Raw genomic sequence first — 22,373 nt, 5'->3', positions numbered from 1 at the left:
TTGTCCTTATGTTTTTTTTTTTTTTTGGTTTTTGGAGGGGGTGAGACCTCCGACCCAGATAGATCCTCTGAAAAAGGTGTCTTTTTAAGATTAGTTTATTTTTGCGTTCTGCTAGTGTACAATTACTAAAATTAGCACAAATGTCACAGTCAGCTTTAATATGATCCACGCCCAAACAGTAGACACAAAGAACATGTGTATCTGAGTTAGGCATCTGACATCCACACTTGTCGCACTGTTTAAATCCCAACTTAACTTTGTCTGACATAGTAAGGCAACAAGGCTATTCTATAGAAAAATTAAGGGAGAAAATACCAATGATGTTATTTAAAAAAAAAAAAATACCACTAGTAAAAAGGAAAGGCCTGTCAAAGCCGGGAGAGAGGGACAGTACCAATAAAGGTAAAAATTTAACTTCCAAGGAAAAGGGTAGGAAATAGGCTTAGGTTATAGGCAACAGTGAGAAAAGGCTAACTTGACTAAAAATGAAATAATATTGAAGAGAAACTGTCTTAAAATTAACAATTTTCTACTTAGCTTTGAGAGAGATGGCTAGCACGTCTGACTAGGAAAGCGGCAAACGAGATCTGGAGTAACTAGGAGAGGGGCATTATGGGTAGGTCTTAGATGAGAGTTTTTGGCTGGCACGAGCTTGGAAACGGCCGTATCGGTTCCGAGGATTGAACAAAGGTCCTAATGGTAATGAATAAACAAAGATATACATCAGCTACAATTTTACAGATTTAAATATGTGAATGGAGTAAAGGCATACAAACTGATAAACCATGTGTAGATTATAAAATTTGTTCTCTGACACAACAGATTATAAATAGATTTACAAAATCTAATGCAAAATAGTTTGGCTCCATAAAGGAGTGATAAGTTGTTCTAGTGACATCCAGGTAACCTCAGATATGGAAATTCAAATTAGCTTATATCGAAAAAGGACTATGCAAATTGGATCCAAAGCACTGGAAGGAGACAGAGTAAGTAAGAATGACCCGAGAACACTTCAGCAAGGACTTACAGTACCATTATATCTATCATTTACTAGGTTGTAAAAATATGGGGATATCCCTCAAGGCTAGAGACATGTACTTATTAAACCAGTCTTTAAGGGAAAGGGGAGGAGGACAAAGCCAGAGTCATAAAAACCCTTAAGTCTACTTTAACATTGTGGAAAATAATGGAAAGGGTAATATTAAATAAATTGTTGTCAGAAATGGAAAGGTTGGGACTTGAACCCATACATCAGTATGCATATACTGAAAATAGATTTATTACCAGCTGTAATATAATGTTCTGTAACAATATAACAGCAGCTCTGAATGAAAAATTGTGCTGGGATATAATTTATAGAGATTTAACTTCAGCATTTGACAGGGTTATACACAAAACACTAATCAATAAATTTGAACTAGATATTAATGTACTCTTGATAAGATGGATGACTGCATAACAAAATGTTTTGCAAGATGTGACATAGGCTCAAATGGATATGATAAGAAACAACTGTATAAAAGTTCAACCTGTCAAACAGTGTATGTATGCAACGCAAAAACTGTAACTACACATTTAACAAAAAAGATGTTCTACATAAAAGGTGGGAATAATTATTTCTTAATGCAATGCTGCTTTCTGTAATGTCTTTAAACGTCAATGGTCTCACAGATAAATACAAAAAGAAAGAGTACTGAACTATATTAGGGCCACAATATAGCCCTTTTAGTTCTTCTGTTCTGTACCCATTTTAATTATATTTATAACTACTTGCTTGCTTTATCTTGCCTTGAAACATCAGTGTATCTATTTGTTTCAACTCTGTAATTGTATGTGTTTTTTGTAACCATGATCTTGGAGCTTTTCTCCCCGGGCCTCCACTGAAAATGGACATGTATCCAGTTGGACTAGCCCGGTCAACAAATGTAAAATAAATAAAAATAAATAAATAAAATAAAAAATATTAAAAATGTAGAGTGCAAATAGCTAATTTACTGGAGACACATTTAGAAAGAACTGAGCATGTGAATTTGATGAAGAAATGTTTTCAGGCTGGGACAAAGGAAAAGAGGAGTACTTATATTAATTGCAAGAGGAGCTCCAACAGTGATAAAAGAGGATAAAGATAATAATGGCAGACTTGCAGTACTAAAGGGCTACTGTCAAGGGAGAAGGATTACACTGGCATGTATTTATATCCCACCAAAACTGCTATAATGGAACTTAAGAAAATTCTGGGAGAAATAATCAGTTTTCAGCAAGGAATATTACTTATAGGTGGGGGCTGGAATGTGATTTGCAATAGTGAATATGGGCCTGGGGGGCCAGAAGGGAAAGTATAACAAAGGAGGGTAGATTTTTGAAGAAATTTATGGAAATATTTGGCATGGAAGATGTGGATTCAGTAACAGGAGTTCGGAGTGAATTTACATATTATTCCCAAAGATATAAAAACTGGGCTAGGCTAGACATAATTTACATTTCACAGGAACAGTGCATGTAATTGAAGGTCTTAGTATGCAACCAATAACTACTTCAGATCATGCGCCAATAATAACCAAAATAAAAACACAGGGTAATGAAATAAAAATGAGACATTAGCGCTTTTCCATCTATCTGTTGAAAAGAGAGGAATTTAAGGAATGGGTAGAGGAGATTATTCAAGCACTGTTAGAGGGGATAGAAATTTCTTCTGTAAATATAATCAGGGAGTGGGATAAAATTAAGGTGGAGTTTAAAAACAGAGTGGAAATAAAAGAAAGGAGCTATGGCTAAGAAGTAAAATAAGTTATGTTCTTACCATAACATTCCATCTGTGTTGTCCATCTTCATTTCCATTAACTTGTGGGTATAGGTTCCAATCCTTGGAACCAACCTTTGTTTTTTTTTCCAGCTCGAGTTTCTTGACTACAGCTTCTCCTCCCTACCCATAATGCCCTGCTCCCCAAGAATACCTCAGACTGAGTTTGCCAAAAAGCATAATACAGAAATATTACCATACTCTTAAATAACACACACAGATTAAATACGTATATACATATCTATAAGTAAACAACATCAGGAGCTCAAGAGAAGGAAGAGAGATTCCTCTGAAATTCTACCAAGCTTCTCAAAGATTTGGATAGGGGGAAATGGAGTTTGGAAGGTTAATGTAAATGAAGATAGACAACACATATGGAACATTATGGTATGAACATAACTTCTTTATCTGATGTTGTCAACTTCATTTCATTAACCTGTGGGACAGAGTCCTCAGCTACTAGAATCCAGGGAGGATCTCATGGAAGGATATTTCAGAGTACAGCAGAACCAAAATCACCTCTACTCCTGGATATGATTTCCAATTTGTAATGCGTAACAAAGGTGTGGGGATTAGACCACGCAGCACAAATATCTTCAACTGAGACTCTAGACCAAAAGGCCTGAGACGTAGCCATAGACCTTGTAGAGTGGGCCTTTATTTGTCCTGGTAAAGGAATATTCTTGAAAGAGTGGATAAAGGTAATGCAGTCTTTCAACCATCTTACCAGTGTAACTTTGGTCACAAATTTACCTCTCTTTGTGTCTGAAAAAGAGACAAAACTCATCAGATTTTGTGAAGGACTTGATTCTATGTAGATAAAAATGAAACTACCTATGTACATCGAGCAAATGCAGAGTGTATTCAACTTTGTTTTGATAATTAGGAGAAAAGACCAGAAGACTGATGGACTGACTAATGTTTCTCTCCTTAGCCACCTTGGGTAAAAAAGAAGAATTAATACACAGGGTCACTCTTTCCTTGTGGAAAATCAAATACAGAAATTTTGCAGAAAAAGCTTGAAGTTCAGACACTCTTCTAGCAGATGTAATCGCTACTAAAACAGTGTCTTCCAGGAAAGAAATATAAAATCCACAGTTGCTGAAGGTTCGAAGGGCAGATGGACCAAAGTTTGCAAAATCATGGTCATATCTCACTGGGGAGTAGATCTTTCACCGGAGGTCGGAGCAGAAAAGTGCCCCTAAGAAATGCTTTACACAGCTTACAAGAAGCAAGAGACAGGGAATCAAAACCAATGTGAAAATTGGATATAGCAGCTAGCTGAACTTTGACAGTAGAATAACTAACGCCATCCTTTAAAAGGGAAGCAAAGAAATCTAGTACGACTGTCACTAGGGTTTGTAAAGGGAACCATCTGTTTCTGTTTAGCCCAAAAGGAAAATATTTTCTATTTGCTCTTGTAACTTTTGTGTGTTGACGCCCTATGTGAGAAGACCAAGATTTCTGGAATGGGTAAAGAAAGCCTAGGAAATCTTGCCATCATCAAAAGTTGAGAAACCATGTGGTTAGTTTCAGGCTATGTAGGTGTGGATGTGGATTCCCCGACGGAAGAGAAAGAAAATCTGGACCCAGATCCAATCTCACCAGAGGGCAAACCAGGGGAGACCAAAGAAAGGTGAACCAGGTTTGTCGAGGCCAAAAAGGAGCAATGAGAATTACTTTGCTTTGCAACCTGAGAGCTTTTTGAAGAAAGTTAGTAATCAATGGTAGAGGAGGAAAGGCATAGAGAAGACCGGAGGGCCAACCATGGACTAGAACATCCCTGAGGGACTGTCCCTGAGGAGGGATCAAGGAGAAAGACTTGCTGCATTTGTTGCTGAAAAGGGACACACAGAGATCACAGCAGGAATGACCCCATTTCCAGAAGATCATGTCTGCTACTGACTGATTCAGGGACCACTCTTGAGGCATCAGTAACACTTGGCTGAGCCTGTCAGATAATATGTTGGACTCCCCCAGAATGTGTGTTGCTACCATAAAGCAGTTGTTAGAAACCACCCACTGCCACACTCTCATCGGTTCATGACATAGAGCATAAGACCTGGTCCCCTCCCTGTTTGTTGATGTACCAAATGACCGACATATTGTCCATTTGGTTTGAAATAGTCCCCAGAGCGAGAAAGCTGTCAAGTTCTTGCAATGCTAGAAGAGCTGTTCTCATCTCCAGTACACTGATATGCAACTTGGTCTTTTAGTGCATCCACGTGCCTTGGACTGCCCAACCCAGACAATGCCCCCCCCCACCCCAGATGGGAAGCATCCATGGTCAATGTGGCATTCGGGGATGGAAGAACAAATGGGCATCCTTGATTAACTTATGTGGAGTAAAGCCAACAAAGCAGAGACTCCTTGCACATGAGACAGTTTGATGGGACAACTCAAAGGATTCATGAGAAGTGACCATTCGAGTGCTAAAGTCCATTGTAATATTTGCATGTGATAACATGCCCTGGGCAGATGAGTTATAGTGGCCTCCATTGAGCCTAATGCTCTGAGAATTAGGCTGGCCGGAGGTTTCAGAATGGTCAAAATTCGGCTGATGTGAAATCTCAAGTTTGATACCCTGTCTGTCAAGTGGTAAGCATAAGAAGTCTTTGTGTTCAGGGGGGCCCTGACGAAGTCTATGGCCTGCACCAGGTCCAACTGAGGCTTCTGTATGATGACAGTTATCCCTAGTATTGGGGCCAAGTTGAAAAAGTAATCCCTGGCTTGAAAAAGTATATGCCGGGTTGGAGTGGTCACGCGACAATCATCCAGACATGGAAATATCTGATAACCTTGTAGTCGGAGATGAGCTGCAACCACTGCTAGACATTTGGTGAACACCCTGGGGGCTGTGGTGAGATCAAACAGAAGGGCCCTGAATAGGTAGTGACTGGTTCCCAGCCTGAAATGCAGAAAACACCTGGAGCAGCTGTCCATTTTTATATGGTAGTACATGTCCTTTAGGTCTACAGAGCACATCCAATTGCCCACCTTCAGAAAAGGTAAGATGGACTGAATCGTGACCATTCTGAACTTCGTGTGCTTCACTAACTTGTTCAGAGAGGTCAGATCCAGGATAGGTCACAAGTCCCTGTCTTCTTGGTTACTAAAAAGAATATGAAGTAAAACAGTCGATTCAATTTGATCAGGGGGCACCTCTTGAATGAATCTTTTTTGAAGCAACTTTTTTACTTCTGGAACTGTGTCCTCCCTCTGATTGGGTGGAGCATCAGGAAGGTGACGTTTTAGTTCGGAAGCTTCACAAAAGGGAATGAAGTATGCTCTGGCTACGATCCTTATTACCAAAGTCTCATCTGTGATGGCCTCCCAGGCTTCTGGGTGCAAGGAGAAATGTCCCGACTGCCTACAGCAGAGAGCAGTTGGGCAGCTCTTCAGGATCATTGGCAGGGCTTGTCCTGGAAAGTTTCCCATGACTATTGATTTTGCAGACCCCCTTGGTCAGATGGGTGGGATCTCCCATTTTGACTATATCTCTCTCTCTGCACCTGGAGGAAAAATATCCTTGAGTGTCCTGGAAAAGACCTTGCAACTTTGAAACCAGGTCTTCTCACTCCCATGCTAGTTCTTGGAAATGGTCTTTTGTGGTGTAGAAAAATGGATTCCAATGGCAGACAGGGTCTTGCCATCTTTTTCACTCTGGGATAAGGTGTCACAGACTGTGGACCCAAACAAGGCAGAGCCATCAAAAGGGGCATTAATAAAAGACTGTTTGAAAGGCTATGCAAAACCATACAGCTTCATCTAGGCATGGCATCATATGGCAATGCCAGAACTGGCCACCACTCAGGTACCCTCAGCAGTGAGAGAGATTAACCTCATAGACACATTGGCTAAAGAATGTACTGTGGCCAGTATGGAGGAAAGACTCCTATTCCTCAGCAGACATGGACCCAAGGACCAAGATAGAAAGTTCCTTGACTGAGTCCTTTTGTAGCCTGGTAAAGTGTGAAAAATAGTTGAACCTCCCTGATTGCAAAAGTAGATGAGGTGCAAAATCTTGACAAACCTGTCCAACACCTGGGATTCTCTATTCAAGAGGTGGAAAGAGAAACTTTTCTGGGCCAGCTCCTTCTTGGTGGCTACTGCAACAACCATGGCATCTATGGGAATACCCTTGATCCAGAACGATTTGTCAATAGGGGCACTTAAAATCTTGTCTGTCCATTTATGGATAGGTTGCACTGTATCTGGTTCCTTCCAAGCCCTCAAAGACACCACATGAATGAGCATGTCTACCGAGGTAGTAGATAGGTCGGACCTGAAAGCTTCCCACAGTACTGATTCCCCTGGGGAAGGGTTTTGGGCAGACCAACTGCCCTCTAGTGAAGGATTTCAAGAATGTCTCCAAAGGAGACCTCATTGGTTGGTGATTTTGGAGACCCTTCTTCTTCAAAATCAGTATCTGTAGTGGGTGATTCCATACAGGAATCAATGAGCCTCCTTTACACAACCTCTTCTGAGGGACCTCCACCACAGGGCACTCTGGGGAGGTGTCAGAAGAAGCCTGGGGATCCACCAAGGGAAGAGTGTGGATGCTTTCTGGGGTCAGCTGTCCATGCGTCATCTCAGTGACCTCAGATACAAGTCCAGTATGAGGAGGGGAAGGTTCCATGGTGGTAAGTGCCGATGGTCTCTTAGGAACGGAAAGAAGCCTTCTCCACCATCTTGAAAGTGGAAGGGCTCCAAGCCAGCTGCAGCTGTCCCACCAGAGCCAAGATAACCATAGCAGACACCTCCCAGAGAGCTTGAGCCTCTCATTCCAAAGGAGGAGTCAGAACAGAGCTGTTGAAGGCTGAGGCTCTGAGGAGAAGAGACAGCTCCAACAGCTTCACAGTCAACGTCAACCCCTGACATGCCCTCGATGCTGCAGCTCTGAGACACACTCGGAACGAAAGCAGATGGAGCTGAACAGGTCTGGAAGAAAGTTGGAGACGAAGAGGAAATCTCTATCGGCTCTGATACCTCGGCACCAGGAACCAATGATACCAATGACTCTGAAACCAAGGGTTGGATTAGAGAAGGAGTTACAGGGTGGAATGGGGAAACTCTCATGGATCAAGATGTGGACAGAGCAGAAACAAGCCCCATCTGGACCTGTGTCTCAAGAAATTGCATCATGAGCTTGTCACCGCCCTTGGAGATTAGGCTTCAGGAAGACCCAGAAGTTGTTATTGATGGAGGGCTGGAGGATATCTGAGGGAAACAGGAAGGAGATCTGTGCACATGTTCTGTCAGCACCGAGCCAGGTACTGAAACTACTGGAGCTAATGCCACAGAATCACCATTCTGCCTCGAGACAAAGGATGACAACCACGGCACAGCAGAAGCAGTAGCAACTGAACTCAGAGCCAACCAAGTCAGTTCTGAAGATTTTTGCCTTTTTCCTAGTTGGTTCCAAGAAAGATCATGTGGGAGAAGGTCTCCTGTGACTCCCTGGACTTTTTATAAAGGGTCTTGAGCCCCTGAAGTCAAAGGCATCCCCGAAGTGTAGGAAAGAGGGAGCAAACCTTTTAACACCAGCTTGCTCCTCCTACCCGCCAGAGCCAAAGGATGGAAAGCCCTACAGATTTTGCAAGGGGCCTCCAAATGGTTAGGCCCTAGGCAGTAAACACACTTCCTAACGTTTTTTGTTCAGACATAATGAACAACAGAAAAAGAAGGAAAAAAAAAAAAAAAAAAAAAAAAAAATATATATATATATATATATATATATATATATATATATATATATATATATATATATATATATATTTTGGAGAGCTATCACTAAAGAAGTAAGAATTAAGGAATCAAAGAATATTAAGTAGGAAAAGATTGTAAAGGCTTACACCCACTCTAAGACTAGGAGAAGCTCAAGACCAATGGAACTCTATGCTAACTTGAAGAGCAGCAAATGAGATCTGATGCATTTTGGGGGAGCGGTGGATTATGGGTATGGAGGAGCTGAATTCAGGAAGCTCAAGCTGGAAAAAAAGCAGCTGGTCAGTTCAGAGAATTGGAACCGATATCCAGAGGTTAATGAAATGAAGTGGACAACATCAGATCAAGAATTATTTAGAGGGAATAACAAATGTTAAAATATTGCAGAATACGGGAATCTTACAAAACAAGAGGAGGATCAGCTGCAGAATGTTAAGCAGAAAATAACAGATTACTTTGATAATATGCATGAGTTTAGAAAGACTGCTGTTAAGCAACTGTTTTTTGATAACAGTAGAGCACAAAAACCTTTAGCACAATGACTCAGGCAACAGAAAGCATAAAGCACTGTCACCAAGCTTAGGGAGCCTATAACAAAGAAGGTAACGAGATCCTGTAGATGTATTAGACATATTTCGGAAATTCTATGAAAGTCTGTATAAAGCAGAGAAATATGGAAATCAAGAAAAGATACAAAGGGAAATATTTATGGAAGAATTAAATATGCCAATACAATATTAGAGATAGATACGGGTCAATTGCTAACAATTAGGATAGGAGGAGATGACATAAAAACTGTGATATATAACCAATCTACAGCAAAGTCCCCAAGAAAAGATGGTATTCCTGTGAAAGTATGGAAGCTAGGAGGTAAAAAACTGAACGATCTGGTAGGTTTTAACAGCATTTTAAGAGGAGGATAAGTACCAGCATCCAGGAAGAAAGCAGTGGTAGCTGTAATACCTAAAGAGGGTAAAGATCCATTAGACCCAGCTTCATACAGGCCCATTTCAATACTTAACCATGATTATAAAGTGTTAATGTCTATAATGGTTAAAAGAATGACAAAAGTAATGCCAAAATTGATAGATATGCATCAATCTGTTTTTTGGAGGGAAGACAAAAGTATGACAGCATTAACAGAACACTGATGATCCAAAGGGAAGAAGAATGCAAGAAAATACCATTGTTCTTGGTGGGTCTTGATGCACAGAAAGCATTTGACAGCATAAAATGGGGGTTTATGAGCTGGGCAATGGAAGCATTTTGCATTTCTTGAAAAACTGATAAGGTTGATTAGAGGGATATATGAGGAATCGGAGGCGAAAATTACTAGGTGGGGTCCTCTTTGATGATTTCGGCTTGAGCAGAAGAACCAGGCAGAGGTGTCCTCTTTCCCTGTTACTTCCATTATATTTAAAACCACTGGCAAAGAAAATAAGGGACTCAGAAGTTCAAGGATATACTTGGTATGGTAGTCAAGAAAAGCTGGCTCTATTTGCAGATAATATTTTATACCTGACAAAACCAGAAAGAGACACTACAGTGTCATGGAACATTTTGAGACAATTTCAAATATTTTTGGGATACAGAAATTAATGAAGCTAAAACAAAGGCAATAGCAGTAAATTATGTACCCAGACATGAATTGGTTCAGCAATATCCCTATTTATGGGGACATGATAAAACTAAATATTTAAGAGTATGGATTAAAATTGATTCTGGTGTGGCAGCTAAGGATATGTTGGAAGGCACTAAACAAAAGATAATACAAAAACTGAGAAAATGGAAGCTCTGTTATATGGATATGGATATTGATAGTAAGATACAAGCAATCAAAATGGTTTTGGTCCCTTTAGTCTTGTACACAGGTCAGGTATATTTTTATTAACCAGAGGAGAAGTTGTGGATAGCAATTAATAAAGAGCTGAAGGACTTTATCTGGGAGGGGAAGACGGCAAGAGTCAAGTGAGGTAAACTGATTCTTCCAACAGAACAGGGCGGATTGGGATTACGCAATTTGAAGGGGTATTTCAGAGCTACACAGGTAAGGCTCCTATACACAGCAAAAGCAGAAAACTATAATTCAAAGTGGAAGGGGATGATGTTAAAACAGGAGGATAGCTGAAGAAACAAGGAGAGACAGGGATTTTAGATGCAGGCATTTAAGAAGAACAATAATAATCATACAGAATATTATACCAATAAAGTAGCAGAAAGTATTCTAAGCCAATACGGGAATGGAGAAAGGAGATCTGCAGATAGGGATGACTGCAATTAGGGATACAGACAATAGGCAAGGGGGTGGAATTTATTGGAGAAAACTGGCCAAGGAACCAAGATATTGTGAACAAATAACTAGAGAGGGAAAGGTAATAGAATGGGAAGAAGCAAAGAATTTATTTCGACTGCAGGTTACAGACTGCCTTCCCTATCAAGTATTGATATAATAGTATAGGCAAAGAGAAAGAATGAAAGACCAGCACTGGTAGAGTTTTTAGTAAAATCTAGAACAGAAACTACAGTTAAACTAGGAATAATTAGTACAGCATATAAAATATTGTATGACAACTATAAGAATTAATCAGAGGAGGTTAAAAAGGACTGGGAAGAGAGACTGGATAAGCAACTCGCAGATAAACAATGGGGGGATATACGTATGTGTCCCAAATATGAACAAAATCTAGAAGATTTAGGATTCTTGCTTGGAAAGGTTTAAAAAGATATATTTTATACCCCAACTAGACTCCAGGGAATTTTTCCTCAGGTAGACAGCAAATATTGGAGGTGTAATGGGGAAGAAAGAGGTACTTGGGAACATACCTTCTGGGAGTGAGGTGGGTTGGTGGACTTTAAGGATTCCTTGCAGGATGCAGTGTTGGAGATGCTGGGTGGACAGACTGGTGTGATGAGTGAGATAATTTTTCTGAACTATTTTACAGAATCGGAATTGCCTAGACATGGTAAAACCTTGCTGTGTCTAATTATGGTGGCTGCCAAAAAAAACAATTACTTTAAAATGGAAATCAAAATCTAAACCAACTACATTAGATGTAGTGAATAAAGAGATAAAACAACTAGAATTGATATCTTTAGAAAAGGGTAGGAGCAAACTACATAGGAAAAAAATAGGAATTGTGGGAACAATACATACAGGGGAGGAATGAGGTTTAAAACAAGGCAGGACTTAAATTAGCTATGTTATGTTTGACTGAAAATGATTGTATAGATTATAAGTGATGTAAAATGCTTGCAAATGGAAATGTGTCAGTATGGTTTGTGATGTAAAATGCTTGCAACTAGGATTGTGTCTGTGTGGTTTGTTTTCATTTATATAAATGTATGATTGCTTATGTCATAAGTGATGGTTTAATAAAGATGTTTCTTGTTTAAAAAAAGATGCATAGCTGGCATTGCTTACAGTAGGACATGGCAAGTATCATACAGAAACTGAACAGGTGAAATTCTTTATTACAGTCAAGAGTGTCCCATACAGCTCCGTCCTGGACTCGTAATTGTTTAGGCTGTATCTTTCAGATCTAGCTTTTTCATCTAAGGTGCTCTACAGTCTGTATGCATATGAAGTGAAATTGGGTAAACTGATTACGTGTTACAGATAGGGGCATGTCTGCAAAAGACCTTGACTAAATTAACAAAGGAGAATAATATGCTGATAAATTCATAAAAAAAATTAAGCATACAGAATTTAGGAGACAAATTGAAACCTGAATATTTAGTACAGCACACAGTGATTGAAACTGTTGATTCATTTAAAAACCTGGATGTATGGGTGGATCCAGCTTAGAGTTTTTTTTTAATCATATCAACCAATTGGTTAATGATAACCATAGAATTATAGGTTATATAAAAAGATTTATAAAGTCAAGGAAATAAGAAATGGTGAACTCACTGTTTGTTAGTTACATTATGTGCGAACCTGAATATAGAATAACAATATGGAAACCTTTAAACAGGCATAAGTAAACTGGAAAGAGTACAGCGGAAATATACCAAGGACATTCATGGATTTGAAAATTTAAGTTATTATGAAAGACTAAAATATTTGAACTTGCAAGTGTCTCATATAGATATTTAAGAGGAGACTTCACTCAGGTACAGAATGCTCTCTGTTAACTCAAGCAACCAGCACTCTCAAGCAACCGTCAAAAGAATATCGAAGAAATACAGTACAGTTTTCATGTGTTGCACGTTCTGTTTTTTTCAGAAACACACCTTAAGTTTTTTTTGGAGTTATAGAGTTTTGAAAAGGAAGATATGAATAAATTCCCTCTCTCCCCAACCGGAGAATAAGTCAAACCAAACAAATAGTATAGGATACAGTATTAGGCCTATTTTTAATAGTAACTCTCAAGCAACCAGAAACTACAGTTATCCGGTGTCTACCCAATACCTGTGGGTGCCAGTGACAATTCCCAGAGCTGGGGAATTTGCCCTTTCTCTTAAAATCGTTCAATCGCGGAGTTAGAATATATAATTAGCAGGAGGTAGGGTGATAAAGGATAATGAGGGAAACGTACTCACAAGCGAGGAGAGTGTGTTGAGTAGATGGAAAGAGTACTTTGAGGGGCTGATGAATGAAGAGAATGAGAGGGAGAGAAGGTTGGATGATGTGCGGATAGTGAATCATGAAGTGCAGTGGATTAGTAAGGGGAAGTAAGGATAGCTATGGAGAGGATGAAGAATGGAAAGGCCGCTGGTCCAGATGACATACCTGTGGAAGCATGGAGGTGTTTAGGTGAAATGGCAGTGCAGTTTTTAACTAGATTGTTTAATGAAATCTTGGAAAGTGAGAGGATGCCTGAGGAATGGAGAAAAAGTGTTTTGGTACCAATTTTTAAGAATAAGGGTGATGTGCAGAGCTGTAGAAACTACAAAGGGATTAAATTGACCAGTCACATCATGAAGTTATGGGAAAGAGTATTGGAAGCTAGTCAAGAAGGGAGGTGATGATTAGTGATCAGCAGTATCGTTTCATGCCAGGAAAGAGCACTACAGATGCAAAGCTTGCTCTGAGAGTGTTGATGGAGAAGTACAGAGAAGGTCAGAAGGAGTTGCACTGTATCTTTGTGGATTTAGAGAAAGCATATGACAGGGTGCCTAGAGAGGAGTTGTGATACTGTATGAGGTAGTCAGGAGTGTCAGAGAAGTGTGTAAGATTGGTACAGGATATGTATGAGGATAGTGCGACAGCAGTGAGGTCTGCGGTGGGAGTGACGGATGCGTTTAAGGTGGAGGTGGGATTACATCAAGGATCAGCTCTGAGCCCTTTCTTATTTGCATTGGTGATGGACAGGTTGAGAGGAGATCAGACAGGAGTCCCGGTGGACTATTGTGTTTGCAGATGACATTGTGATCTGTAGTGAGAGTAGGGAACAGGTGGAGGAGACCCTGGAGAGGTGGAGATATGCTCTAGAGAGAAGAGGAATGAAGGTCAGCAGGACTAAGACAGAATATATGTGTGCGAAGGTGGATGAGTTTAAATACTTGAGATCAACAGTTCAGAGTAATGATGAATGTGGAAGAGAGGTGAAAAAGAGAGTACAGGCAGGATGGAGTTGGTGGAGAAGAGTGTCAGGAATGATTTGTGACAGACGAGTACCAGTAAGAGTGAAAGGGAAGGTCTACAAGAGGGTAGTGAGACCAGCTATGTTATATGGGTTGGAGACGGTGGCACTGACAAAAAGGCAGGAGTAAGAGCTTGACGTGGGAGAGTTGAAGATGTTAAGATTAGCACTGGGTGTGATGAGGATGGACAGGATTAGAAATAAGTATATTAGAGGGTCAGCCCAGGTTGGAAGGTTGGGAGACAAAGCCAGAGAGGCAAGATTACGTTGGTTTGGACATGTGCCGAGAAGGGATGCAGAGTATATTGGGAAAAAGATGCTAAGGATGAAGCTACCAGGTAACAGGAAAAGAAGAAGGCCTAAGATAAGGTTTATGGGTGTGGTGAGAGAGGGCATGCAGGTGGTTGATGTGACAGAGCAAGATGCAGAGGACAGGAAGAAATGGAAACAGTTGATCCACTGTGGCGACCCCTAACGGGAGCAGCCGAAAGACGAAGAAGAGGGAGTGTAGATGCCCACATGGGAAGTGCAGGGAGGCTTGCCCCCCCCCCAAAAAAAAAAACAATGATTTCTTTTTAATTGTGTTTTAAGGTTTTTGCCCATGCTGAGATTGATGCTCATCACATGTAAACAACACCAGAATTACCCATTCTAAATACTTAAACCTTGCCTGTGATATAAATAGGACCTGCTAGAGAGATGAGTATGTATCCCAGAGACTACCCAGTCTATAGAACTGGCTTCCCCATCCATGTGAAGCAGAGTTCTTCTCTAACCCAATTCAAATGCAGCTTGGACAATTGGATGGGAAGCTGGAAATTCATTCCTGGTTTGGCACCTATGTCTCTAACAAACATAGGTAACCTGTAAATGGTTCATCTCCCAGGTATATGCTTACACTTATCAAGGGTATCAGAACTTGTCAGAGATTTGGGATGCATGGCTAGGCTTAAAAAGGCTCTTGTGGTCGTTAGCCTAGTAAACACCTATGAACCTATGATTAATAGCATGTTGACGTGCATAATGTTCATCATTCGGTGTAAGCATTATTCACATCAATATAATATATGAGTGTAGTACTTCAGATGAAATATACCAAACACTAACATAACGAAATAAAACACTGAAAATTCTAATGTCAACATGCCATTATGCATGTGCAGAGAAGAAGCCTTGATATATGTAATATCTATATCTATATAATCTATATATATATATATATATATATATATATATATATATATATATATCTACATCTGTATATATGTGCGTGTGTGTATGTACATATGGATCTACTTCAAAATCCCGATGCCCATATAACAGACTTTCATTTACATGAGATGAAAATAACAGATGAAATAACCGAACCACAAATTTTTCCCAGGGTAAGTCAACACTTGCCCAAACATAAACAAAACACACAGTGAGGTAAGTAAAACCCACCTAGGTGGGAGGCTATGCCCCCCACACCCCCTAACTATATGCATCAACTCCAGGATCGCACTACAGTGGAGAAAAGGGCATGTTGGGCCACGTGTTTACTTATATTTTAAAGAAAAAAGAAACAGAATGGCAGCTTAGGTTAGCTGCAATGTCCCCCCAGGCTTGACTGATGCAATTTCTATTGTTCCTAAGTTACATGAAAAAGCAGATAAAATATAACAAACTATAAGGTATATGTGTTTTTTAAAAAAAAAAGTTTGGTTAAAGATATTGAACCATTACATTGTTTAATATATGCTGCAAGAAGCTGCTTTGTGGTGATCCTATCCAGGCTTTTTTAAATTAATTGATGTGTGAAGGTTTTGAATTACATTTAACATTCCATTGGTGGAATTTCAACTGATTTTAGTATTTAAACTGCTTTTTTATGCCTTCTTTGTTATTCTGATGAAGTCTTTCTTTATTGAGATGAAAGTTCTCAATAACTGTGTTAATAAAAGACTTTTGTAGATTACAGCAGCTGCGGTAGTGATTACTTGGACTACATCTTTTTTATGTGCAATTTTTGCTGGTCTTTGACTTTTATTGCTGTTTCAAGTGTTTACTTACTCTGGGAAAATTTTACCATTCGGGTATTTCATCTTTCGGTATTTTCATCTCACGTAAATCAATATCAGTTATATAGGCAATAGGATTACAAAGTAGACCCATATATTTTGTTTTTTTTGCAAAGGGGGCAAGCCCACTGCATCCCCCCACTCTGCTAATTATATATACCAACTCTGAGATTGCACAAACACAGGGTAAGGAATATTCACATCCTTGGGAATTTAGTGTCTTCCTTGGGAATTTAGTGATCTCAGACACCTGTCGCCAGCTGCACTGCCGATCATACAAGGTTGACTAAACAGCTGTTGACCAAATACAGTCAACCTTTTGCAGGGAACCCATATTTATATCGAAAAATATATATATAATTTAAGTATTTATAGATATGTCAATATCTATTGATATGTATTGACACATATGTATTAATATATTTGTATATATAGTTATCTATATATATATATATATATCTATATTTATAGATATAGATATCTATCTACACACATACACACAAGTTCACAGCAATGATACAGCTGTAATACTCATATAATGAACACATTCACATACCAGTGTTAGGTCTAGAGTCACACTGGGTAGGTTGCATCTTGTCTTAGACTTGGTGCAGGGCACTCTTACAGTTAGTACTACCAGCTGTGTTACACCAAGGCACAGTACACCACAGCATCAGAGAGCAAGACACAGAACAATGTCACTTATAAAGAGAGCCATATCCTCATAGATGCACTTAAGGCATGGGTTCCCAAACTGTGCGCCGCAGCACCCTGGGGAGCCAGGGGCACCACAAAGCTTAGCAGCTGACTGTATGGGCCATCAGGTAAGTGAATGCCTGTATGATTGTGTGTGTGAGAGAATGCATGCATGAAAACAAGAGAGTCTGTGTGTGTGTGTGTGTGTGTGTGTGTGTGTGTGTGTGTGTGTGTGTGTGTGTGTGTGTGTATGTGAGAGAGATCGGGAGTGAGAGTGATGTGTGAGTGAATGCAGGAATGAATGAAGAAGAGTGTGTGTGTGTGTGTGTGTGTGTGTGTGTGTGTGTGTGTGTGTGTGTGTGTGTGTGTGAGAGAGAGAGAGAGAGATCGGGAGAGTGAGAGCAAAGTGTGAATAAATGCAGGTATGAATGAGGAAGTGACTGTGTGTGTGTTTGATCAGGAGAGAGAGAGTGCGATGTGTAAATGAATGTAGGTATGAATGAGGAAGTGACTGTAGATTTTTGCCTCATATTTTTGGTGTGTTCCTCCTTGGCAAATAGTTAAGTCATTAAATAATGACAAACATTTGAGTTTAAGACTCCACACCCTTCAGAGAATTCATGCTAACGCAAAACCTATTATTCTATCAACTTTCTAAGTTTGTAAGAGCAATATTTAAAATCTGTCCCTCTATTTGTCCCCCCATTTTAGGCTTTGTCCAGATTTTTTGCTCTAAAAATCTGGACAAAGCCTAAAATGATGGGGGGACAAATAGGGACAGATTTTAAATATTGCTCTTACAAACTTAGAAAGTTGACAAAATAATAGGCTTTGCATTAAATCTGGACAAAGCCTAAAATGATGGGGGGACAAATAGGGACAGATTTTAAATATTGCTCTTACAAACTTAGAAAGTTGATAGAATAATAGGTTTTGCATTAGCATTAATCCTCTGAAGGATGTGGAGTTTTAAACTCAAATGTTTGTCATTATTTATTGACTTCAATCCTCAACTATTTGCCAGAAAATACAGATTTTAGGAGGAACACACCAAAAATATGAGGCAAAAATCTGGTCATTCTGCGAAAATCTGTACAGTTGAGAGGTCTGAATCACACACACACACACACACACACACACACACACACACACACACACACACACACAGTCACTTCCTCATTCACACCTGCATTCACTCACACATCGCTCTCACTCTCCCGAACTCACATCCACTTACCCGTTCATTTATACATCCCTCTCTCTCTTCCGATCTCACACATACACGCACACAGTCACTTCCTCATTCATACCTGCATTCATACACACATTGCTCTCACTCTCCCGATTTCACACATACACACACAGCCACTTCCTCATTCAAACCTGCATTCATTCACACACACACACAGTCACTTCCTCATTCATACCTGCATTCACACACACATCGCTCTGACTCTCCCAATCTCACACACACACACACACACACACACACACACACACACACACACACACACACACACAAGCACACAGCCACTTCCTCACTCATACCTGCATTCACTCACACATCACTCTCACTCTCCTGATCACACACACACACACACACACACACACACACACACACACACACACACACACAGCCACTTCTTCATTCATTCCTGCATTCACTCACACTCACCGCGAACTAATAAGCTTAACTGCAAAAATAAACCGCAAACTGTTTGCGGTTTATTTTGCAGCTAAGCTTATTAGTTCGCGGCGCCCCTGTGAGGAAGCTGCAGCTCCCCAGGGCGCAGAATAGCACACTTTGGGAACCCCTGAAATATGCACTTTATCCGTGCTGTGGGGGGGGGGGGCTTGGGAAAACCTGGATTCAGCAAGGGAGCCAAGAATCGAAAAAGTTTGGGAACCACTGACTTAAGGTATACAGAAGATGTCTATTTGTAAAAGGGGTGCATAGACTGACACAAAAAAACTAAGGTGTGGAGCCAAGTACTGGCAGATATAAATGCCACTGGGGGATGAAATCATACATTGTCACAGTGCAGGAGGAGAATTAATGGCATGTATCTCTTGCCAGGAGTAAAACACAGCAGAATATAATTGTTTTTCACACCAAAGGCAGGTCACCTTCCACTATCCAATGTCTGATACCTGGTGAGGAGTATTTGTTTTTCCTACACAGTGATGATTATTATGCAGACCAAGATTAAACTGGCTCTGTTCAATGTAGTGTGGACACTAGCCGCTTGGTATGCCAAAACCGCATTCACACATGTGGTAATGCAGGTCGCTGTTAGTATGTCTTAAAATGTGACAGTTATTGGAGGACAGAATACACACTAATTTTAAATGTTTCCCCGTATGGTACTTCAGGATTGTCAATGCAAGCACTACAAGCAGAAAAGTGCAGTTGTGGACACTTACCATAAATGTAGATGTTCAAGTGTATTCACTGTTGCAGTCCTTACAAAATGGGTTATCAGGCTCCCAGTATCCCACAGTTGGCCAGAATACCAAAGTCCTTGGTATATGACGTTGGCTGCCTTTGATTTAAGCCTGACGTCAGGTACAAAGGAAGGCAGCCAACACCATTTCCTCAGTTTTTCTTGCCTTAACTGTCAGGAGCCCCTAAAAAAATGTTAGACCAGAAAAAAAAATCCAGTCTGTGCCCTAGGAAAAAAGGGGGATGGAAGGAGGGGAAACTAGGACTGCAACAGTGAATACACTCGAACATCTACATTTATGGTAAGTGTACACAACTGTACTATGTTAATCATGTTTCACTGTTGCAGTCCTTACAAAATGGGTTGATTTCCAAAGCCCAGGAAAAAAACAAAAGAGAGGAGGAACATCCACGGTTTCAGGGTTGGTAAGGATGCCCTGCAACACTGCAGTGGCAAAACCAGCCCTGGACTTAGAAAACAAGGGTAAATTGTAATGTTTAATGGATGTGGACAGAAGTCCAGGTAGCTGCTTCCAGGATGTCCCTAGTAGGTACACCTCTTAAAAAGGCTGTTGAGGTAGAGGCTGCTCTAGTAGAATGGATCCTAATACTCTGTGGAGGAACCTTGCCATGCTGTAAGTAACAAAAGTGAATACAATGAGCAATCCACTTAGAAATGGTCCATTTAGAAATAGCTTTGCCCTGAGCTCCAGGATCAAAACTGACAAACAACTGATCTGACTTTCAAAAAGGTTTAGTCCTGTCAAGGTAAAATCTAAGCTGTCTATGCACATCCAGTGAATGCAGTAACCTTTCTCCTTTATTCTGAGGATTAGGAAAGAAGGTAGGCAGGTGGATAGACTGGTTAAGTGTTAGGCTAGAAACCACCTTAGGCATAAAAGAGGGATTAGTTCGAAGAGAAACCCGATCCACAAGGAAGGTGATAAAAGGCTCTACTGCCATTAAGGCCTGCAACTCAGAAACTCTTCTAGCTGAAGTAATAGCCCAGAGAAAGGCAGTATTCCAAGAGAGAAACTTCAAGTCTGCTGAGGCAGCTGGTTCAAAAGGAGGCAGAGTAAGTTTCTCAAGTACAAAATTAAGATCCCAAGCAGGGGTAGGTGCCCTTCTGGGAGGCTTAAATTGCTAGCTCCCCTGAGGAACTGTTTCATCAAGGGATGTGAGAAAATGGGTTGCTCAAAGGAACAATGAGCAGAAATAGCTGAAGCATGAATCTTGACAGAAGAAAAGGCAAGTCCACCATTAAGCAAGCCTGTCAGAAAGTCAAGAATAAGATGAAGAGCAGGTTGAGAAGGGTCTTCCCCTCTAGTCTGCATCCAAATGGAGAATCTTTTCCACCTATCTGCATAAGATTTCCTAGTGCTAGGCCTCCTGGCCTCACAAAGGACCTCAATTACCTGTTGGGAAAGGTTTAAATTATGAGCCAGGTTGCCAAATGCAGAGTCTGAAGATGAGGATGTAGAATTCCCCCCCCCCTCCTGAACCAAGAGATCTGGTATCAGGGGAAGATGCCAAGGCTGAGATTGGGAGAGACTGTGAAGTAGTGGATACCAATGTTGCCTGGGTCAGTCTGGAGCTATGATGATGGCCCTTGCTTTTTTGTACTCTCTGGGAAGAAGAGGCAGAGGAGGGAATGCATAGATCAAGAGCTGTGTCCAGGGGAAGGGCAGAGCATCCACCTTCCAAGCTTTGTCGTGATGATCCCTGGTGCAAAAGGTTGGAAGAAGGTGGTTGGTCGGAGATGAGAAGAGATCCACCTGGGGAGTGCCCCAACACTGAATGATGCGATAGAAGATGGTCTTGTTTAGTTGCCACTCGTGAGGATCCAGAACCTGCCTGCTCAACCAGTCTGCCCAGGTGTTGAGCCTTCCTGGAAGAAACTGTGCCATCAGATGAATGCCCATGGAGTCTGCCATGGACCATAGTATCATGTTTGGTCTGCACAGAGAGCAAGAGTGAGTCCCTCCCTGCTTGTTGATGTACCACATGATTGTGGTATTGTCTGCCCTGACTAGAAGAGTACCAGGAGAGAGAATATGCTTGAAAGCCATTAAGGCCTGCTGGACTGCCATCAGTTCCTTCAGATTTATATGCAAATGAACCTGTTGATAGTTCCAAGTCCCCTGAATGCATCTGCCCTCTAGATGTGCTCCCTAAGCATAGTCCAAGGCATCTGTGGTGAGAATCTGGCTGGCAGGAGGTGGACAAAGGCAGGCCTTGTTTTTGAGGTACCATTGTATTTTCCTCATATGCAGTCTGGCATATGGAATCATCAGAATACATGAAGCCATGAATCCCAGGGCTTGCAGGAATTGCCTTGCAGAGAGCTGGGTCATGCTTGCCAAATTCTTGAAGTAACTAGAAAGATCCATTTGTTTCTCTTGACGGAGGGATACCATCTGGGCGGCTGTGTTCAGACTCGCTCCCAGGAATACAATCTCCCTGGTGGGTACCAATTTTGACTTCTTTTCATTGACAGTGTAGCCCAAATAGGTGAGAAAGTTCTTTACAAAGTCCAAATCCTTTAAAAGCTGCTCTGGAGAGTTTTCCTGAATAAGACAATCATCCAAGTAAGGGTAAATTTGAATGTTTCTTTGCCTGCAAAATGCAATGACTGGAGCCAGACATTTTGTAAAAATCTCTGGGAGCAATAGATAAGCCAAAGGGCAGTGCAGAGAATTGGAATTGCCTGTTCCCCAACCTGAAGTGAAGGAACTGCCTGCAACTTTCCCTTATTGGGATGTGCAGATAAGCTTCTTTGAGATCCAAAGTCACCAGCCAGAAATCCTTGGCTAGCTTTGGCAGCAACTGCTGAAGAGTGAGCATTTTGAACTTGGGAATCACCAGAAAAGTGTTTAGAATGGACAAATCCAGAATAGGGCACCAGGTACCCCCTTTTTTGGGAACCAGGAAAAGTCTTGAGTAGAAACCCTGGCCTATCTGTAGTGTATCGCTCACAGGTTTAGCAAAGAAGAAACTTGTTTTTCTGCTTCTGCCCTTTGATGTGGGGGGATATCTGGGTATCCTTGGTGGACCGGGAAGGT

This window comes from Protopterus annectens, chromosome 1.part1, assembly GCF_019279795.1.
Source record: "Protopterus annectens isolate FY-2018-M chromosome 1.part1, PAN1.0, whole genome shotgun sequence".
Lineage (NCBI taxonomy): Eukaryota > Metazoa > Chordata > Ceratodontiformes > Protopteridae > Protopterus > Protopterus annectens.
Note: the sequence above shows the minus strand (reverse complement) of the source record.